Here is a 7,578-nt window from a genome sequence, read left to right on the forward strand (position 1 = left end):
GTGCCATCACCAGTGTCTCAAGATACATGCAACCTACAGTAAGGCCTAAAAGTTACTTCTGGAGAACCTCTTTTGTTGCTCAGTTGTGGCCTCTCTCTCTCTAATCCCAACTCTGCAAGTGAAATCATTGCCCCCACCACACCACACCCCCGCTACGTGGGACATGACACCCAGGGGTGAAAGTCTCCATGGCAATGTGGGAGATGATTCCCAGGGATGAGTCAGACCCTGGCACCATAGGATCAACAATGCCATTTTTCCCAAAAGAGGGAAAAGATGTGGAACAAATAAGGTATCAGTGACTGAGAGAGCTCAAATAGAGTCAAGAGGCTACTCTGGAGGTCACCCTTATGCAAGCTTCAGTTAGACCTATCATACTTTGCCAAGCCCCAACCAAAACTATTCCTGCCAGTCCTAAAAAGCACCTAGGGCATTTTAAAATGTGTACATAAGTTTGAAGCACTAGGGTAACTTTCCAGAAACCTACAACCTCCAGATGGGTCCTTGGACCAGATATGTCCTGAAATGCAGCAGGCCCAGCCTCTCCAGAGCAACTAGCTCTGTCCCCCTACCCCATATTATCAACAGCCCCTTCCAACATGGAAAACTTAGAATTGGTACAGCCTTAAATAACCATAATGATTGGGAGAAAGATCAAAGGAAAGGGTAGAGTTATACAGAGAAGATAGGGTTTAAGAAACGAGTATGATTGCTGAATCATTATATGGATATTTTATTTGGTCTTCAGGTCTTGGAGCAGCTGAAAGTAACAACCTAAAATTGTGGAATTGTAACTCAAACCAAACTCTGAAATCTGTTCCACAACTATTTGAGGCATTGTGCTTTAAAAGTTATTGCTTTCTGTATATGTGTTATTTTACACAATTAAAAAAGAGCCAACTGGAAGAGAAGCATATTTTCTTTTTAAATACAATTCTCAATTAAATCAGTATTTAGCCTTTCTGAAGCTGTCTTTTTCACAAACATCTTCTATGACAAGGTAAAAAAATCTTTTTAGTAGTAGGGACAGGGGGCAATGGCGCTCTATTGAAATATGGACAATTCAAATTATTTCATGTAAATAATATCTTGTCTAATATTGTAACAAATGTTAGAGCCTCTTTTGTCTCTTAAGTGTTGTTTGGGCATCCTGTGAGGGCAGGAGGTTTTTGAGGTTCAGCCAAAGTTTGTTTCAGATGTCACCACACACACCAAGAGGGTATTAAAATGTATATTTACTTCACTAAAGTCTGGGGATAAAGAGAGACAATACTCTCAAGGAGTCTGAGATGGCTCAGAGGTAGAAAGGAAGCTGGGCTTGGGTTTTTATTGGGGATGTGAGTAGGGCCCTGCGAGGGTTCCTGGCTCTGAAGTAGGGCGCATACAGAGTTCGCACCAGGTATGCAGTTGTGGGACAAAAGGGAGGAGAGGGGGTGAAGATTAAAAGTTGTCACGTAGAAGGTCATGAAATAGGGTCAGACCCCTCATTACATGAGATCACGAAAGCCCGAGTGCTGACCACCAGGAAAGGTCCTCTTCCCATCTCAGACTGATTGTCCTGCAAAGCAAAAAGATTTTTTATTTCAATCCCATCTCATTTTTTACTATATACTTTGCCTTCTTATAATAGTTTTTGGGTCGCAATGATAATTTTAGTGTGTGCCTATATCTCTCTATATATATGGACTGAAGAAGGCAAACAAGTCTTGAGATCTCAGATACAAAGCTCTGAATCCAACTGTGTACACATCTGCTAGGATATGAGTTTAAGTTGCCTTTACCTTATCTTTTGAAGCAGAAGTGGCACCTTCCTGGCAACCAGTGTTTATCACCTTAGTTTAACTTACAGTAATTTACTGAAATATTCTGATGATCTTTGAGGTGCATGTTCACCTAAACTGCGAGAAGCGTGTGTGCCCAACAGGTACCAAAGATTTTGTCCCATACTCCATTTACTTTATCTTTTCATCCTCATGATGACTTCATAAAGACATTATTCCCGTTTCTTGGATAAGAACACGGAGGTTCTGAGTGGGCCCCAGAGAAACAAGTCTCACGTGCTGAGATGGCAATAACTCTGGGAAAGAATCTGGGCATTGTATCATATGCTTAGGAGAGGCAGAGCTGAGAGTCAGGCTTGGAATTAGAGGATGCTGTGGAAGAAGAGAAGTTCAGCTGTGGTAGCTCAGGGAAGGGACCTGAAATAACACTAAGTTTGGCCCCTGAGAACTAGATTTTATCTTCACCTTTAGAGGGACTGGGGCCTAATAAATGCCAGCACATACTATATCCTATCAGAACAAAATTAAATTTCCCAAACCTCCAGAGTCTTCTTTTTCATACAAATTCAAAACCTTTTTGAATTTCACAGGAAACAAGTGATCTTTATTCCTGTCATCAACTGAAAGCCTGGTAGTAACCAAGGTGTGTTAGATAATTCCGCTGTCACTTTTGTGTCATATGAACATCCTTGAAACAGCCCTGAGTAGATCGCATGCTTGACTCAAAGTCAGGGCTATGAATTGCCCCTCACAGAGCCTGGCACATGACTATGTTTAATACACACCTGAAATGCTGATATTTCTGGATTTCTATGAACAAACTGTTTCCTTGCCCACAAGAGACACCTGCTTAGTGTGGGGAGATGCTGCAGCCCCTCGTGCATCCTATGAAATATTGGGAAGTCTACCAGTTCCTCAATCACACTGCAAGCCTTGCCCTGGTAACTCTAACACTTTCTACAGAAATGGATGAAGGGAAGGTGAATAAACTTTATGAGCCAGTTCCTTACAGGTCAGATGATGATACAAAATAGTGGAAATGGAAGTGGAGGCAGAAATGGAGGTTCAGCTGGAGGTGGCATGAGATCTGGAGATTGAGGTGGAGGTCATGGTGCAGGTGCAGGTGGAGCTGGAAGTCGTGGTCCAGGTGGAAGTGGAGGTTGTGTTCCACATTTAATATACAAATTAAAAATTGTTTTTGCATGAGGGACAACAAATGAATGTCAGTATTGCAGGTGTTGAAAATAAATCGTATATAGGAAAAAGTACAAGCAATGTAAGCTGGGGTCTGGTATCATCAGTAACATTGTACTATGTTTCCACTGAATGTAACAAATTCAGTGTTAAGACAAAGCTAAATGTCAACAGGCAGGGGGATGGGGAAAGGGGTAAGGATTCTGTGTGTAAGAAAATGAAATGTCTTCAGATAGAGTATGGTGGTGATGGCATGTCTATACAATTAGGCTGGATTGCTTGATGTGTGAATAAAACTGTTCAAAAATGAACAAGAGAAACAAGTGTAGAGAGAATGCGGAGAGAGAGATGTACCTATTAACATCGGTAGGGAAACTGAGAGGTGCAGCCCCTTGGAGGGCGGAGTGGTGGTTCCACAGGAGGCTAGGGGTGAGGTTGCTGTAAGACCCTGGAACCCGGTTGCTCAGTGTACACCTGAAGGAACTGAGTGTGGGGACATGAAAGGACATTTGCACGCTGGTGTGGCTGGTGGCAATGTTCGTGATCCCCAAGGAATGGAGGTGCCCTAAAGGTACAACAACTAAGGAATGGAAGGGGGAACTATGGTCGTATACATACAAGGGACTACTGAGTGGCCACAAGAAAGAACAAAGTTGTGAGGCATGCAACCAGATGAATGAACCTTAAAAGCTGTATGATGAATGAAACGTCAGAAACAAAAAGGCAAATATTGTCCTGTGTGACATGTGTGACCCTATGGACACACTATAATGTAAAAATTCAGTAAACTAAAGTTGAGAGCATGGGTTATCAGGTTGGGGCTTACTGTAAAGTGTACTAGATTATAAACTCTGACAGCAGTCACATCTATTCAGGAAGTGTGACTGTTAATTCTAAATTCTGAGATACTGAGCTGTTTGTATATAACATGGCCTTTCCAAGAAACCTCAGGGGTTTATGTGACACCTGAGACCCAGAGTTAGAGCTCTGAAGCTATGAAAGTCAGCACTGCCCCATACAGGAACTGCTTAAGAAGTTGAAAAAGTGATCAGACATTGAGCAGAGATATGAATGAAGCTGACCTGGATAGGACTAGGTATATCAGAAGACTGGGGAAAGGATGGTATCGTTCACATTTTAAAACATCAACTTCTGTTTGAGACTAAAAGGAGAGATGATTATTTGGTGCAAAATTAATACTTTGGGAAGTACATTTCCTAATTTAACTTGTATGATCAGTTTAGTTAACACCATAAGCACATGGAATCTTGAATAGGGCATAAGACATTGTTGGTTTGTCCGAGTTAGTGTGATGCCCTGATAAACGCCAGAGAGATTTGGACAGTGAATAAAGGAGTACGTGCAAAGTCCCCTTGGGGGATGGGAGAACAGGCAATATTCAACTTCCCCATTTGGAACATTTCTGATATTCTAGCAAGCAGCAGGGACAACCAAATCAATACGTCAAGCCCTCGATCTTGAGAGTGGCCCCTATGAAGCTCATTCCTGAAAGGATAGGCTAAGCCTACTTAAAATCAAGAGTCACCCCCAGAGAACCTCTCTTATTGCCCAGATGTGGCCTCTCTCTGAGCAACAAAAGATGTGGCTTTTCACTAAATGTAGAATTTATCAGGTTGTTGTACACAAACAGTAAATGATCTCTATCCTTTCTATAGCCTAACATTTTGAAAGATTTCAATGGCATACAGCTGTTAAAGGTGAAAGCCCCCATGTCAGTTTAAATAGCATTTAACTCCTGTCTATGGCATTTATTAGCTGTGGGACTTTGGGAAACTGTGACTATGTTAACTAACCATTAGGTCCTCAACTAAAAAGCGCATATAATAAATACAACTTCCTCACAAAGTCAGTTGTGAAAATTAAAATAATGTTATTAAAGCTTTTAACATCTACCTATCATTATCATGATGGAGAGCATTTACCAAAAACCTTTGAAAATCTTGAATGGTCACTGCTTTTTACCTCTATCCTGAGCACCTCCCAAATAATGCTTTTAATACATCAGTTTTTAATACATCTACCTTCTTTTAATACATTGGTTTTGAACTCATAATTTCATATTTTCTATTTGAAGCTACCCATATTTTATCCTTCAAACCACAGGGAGGTGGGAGGTGTCTGATTTCTAAATAAAACTTCCCAGGTCCAAGTCTGACCCTTGCATTTGCTGTTTGACTTGTGTCAAATTTCTTAACCTTGATGGAATGTCATCCACTGTGAAATGAAATTAATACTTTATAGTGTTAAATGAGAATGTCCATGCAAAGGACTGAGTACAGAGCTTGGCAAATAGCAAGTAGTCAATACCTGATAGCTAAAAAGGGATAACAATTATTTAGTTGATCCCTGCAGTCCTTCTGTTTCGGTCTGTCTCTTACAGAAAACATTCCTACAGATTCTTACATGTAACCATTAATAAGCATTTAGTATAGAGGAGTATATGGGAAATATACATGTTGCAACCTAAGGACAATGGTTAATAGTAATGTCTTAATATTCTTTCATCAACAGTAACAAATGTAACACCAATACTAGGGGTCAATAATAGGGTGGAATAAGGTATACGGGCTGTTTTGGATTTTTTTCTTTTACGTAGTAATGAAATGTTCCAAAATTGGTCATGATGATGAATGCATAGCTATGTGATGATACTGTGAACTACCGATTGTATACGTCTGATGGATTGTGTGATGTATGACTATACCTCAATAAAATTGCATTGAAATTGTGACTTTCTTTAAAAAAATTTAGTATACAGAAAGTATTGATTTTTATAAAGTTAATATTTACATGCGCTTAAATTAGGAGCCAACTTGAAATTTATATATTTGCAAACTGATCAGATTCAGAATATGGAAATGCGACTTCAAAATAAAGTGATTATTAGAGATTTAATTATTTGTAGCAGAACAAGCTTAATTTTAGAAAGTATGATTTGGAAGTAAGATCTAGGTAAATAACACAAAATAACAATGAAATAAAATATTTGGGAAGAAAACAGAGGAGATAAGTGAGCAAAATTCTCAATTAACAGAGAATTGAGTTGTGACCAATAAGATGATCTCTCCAAAGATAAGCCCCTGGCAGTCATTGCATTTGGGAGGACCAAGTCCTGGCTTGCAATGCTTGAAGAGATTTTAAGCTTTTTTTTCCCCTGTCTGTTGTCAGTCGTTCAGTTGTTGAATAAGATGCATCTTATCTCTTCCCATCCTAGATATCTTCTCACTGGCCTATATCAGAATTCATTCAGAAAAAAGACCATTCTGGCTTTCTGGCATTCTTTACAGAGCTGACAAAAGAAAAATTGCGAGTGTTTCTGGAAGAGAGTGTGTATGTGAATGTGTGTAAGAGTCTGGTCTAGAGAAGGAAGGAGAGGATCCACCAGCCTTAAAATACCGATATGAAATCGGACAAAACCCTGTATACAGCCCCCAGGGAAATACATCTTCAGAAAAGCTATCAGGTCTAGCATGCAGTTGAGTTTCTGCAAAAATAGAAGGTGTTCCTAGAGGTATTAGAATGGGGTCGTGGAGCTGGGTCAGCTCAAGGTCGAAGAAAAGCAAGTTTAAACCAAGGAACTAATGTGTGACTGCTATACAACACATAACTCTCAGGGGAAGGCTGTTTCTGACAGGTGTATTTTTTTCCTCTTGCAATAACATTTTGTGTGTTGTTTTCTAATTGTACACATCATTCAGGCTCATTTTATACCATTAGAAGTTGTTTTTTTTAATGCACCCATTAGTTTCACAACCCAGTCACCCAGAGATAATCGCCATTAATATTTTGATGTTCCTCTTTTAGTTTCAAATACATCTCCAATTCGAGTTTAAAAATTAATAGCAATGTCTCCTTCATAAATTAAAATGCCAGATGTATACAAGTGCTGTAGCATTACATGTAGCAGCTTTCTGCCTTAAATTAAGTGTCATTTCTAAACATAAATAAAAGTATTGAAACACAATATTTAAGAAACTTTTTTTTCTTTGTATGCTGTATGGCAGGGGTCACATTTCATTCTTTTTCCATGTCAGCATCCCCTTGTTGCAGCACCATTCATTGAATTTTTTTTTTCATCTGTTTTTTGCTTGTTTGCTTGTTTGTTTGGGAAGTACATGGGTGGGGAATCAAACCCTGGTCTCCCACATGGCAGGCGAGAATTCTACCACTGAACAACCCTCTCACCCCTCTTAAGAAACTTTTTAATAACAATTTTAGGCTTACAGAAAATTTGTAAAGAAATTATAAAGGGTTCTCATAAACCCAACACCTAGTTTCCCCTATTATTACATAGTATATTATGATATATTTGTTATAATCAATGAACCAATATCATTAAGGTGTTGTTAACTAATGCCTGCAGTTTATTCAGTTTTCTTAGTTTTTAGCCAACAGCCTTTTTCTGTTCCTGAATCCCATCCAGGACACCACATTACATTACTTACCACATAGCCTTAGGCTCCTCTTGGCTGGGACATTTTTCAGGTTAGCATTGTTTGAGATGACATTGAGAGTTCTCTGGAGTACTGGTCAGGTATTTTGTAGACGGTCCATCAACTGGAATTTTTTGGTGTTTTTCTCA

Source organism: Tamandua tetradactyla, chromosome 11 (assembly GCF_023851605.1).
Source record: "Tamandua tetradactyla isolate mTamTet1 chromosome 11, mTamTet1.pri, whole genome shotgun sequence".
NCBI lineage: Eukaryota > Metazoa > Chordata > Mammalia > Pilosa > Myrmecophagidae > Tamandua > Tamandua tetradactyla.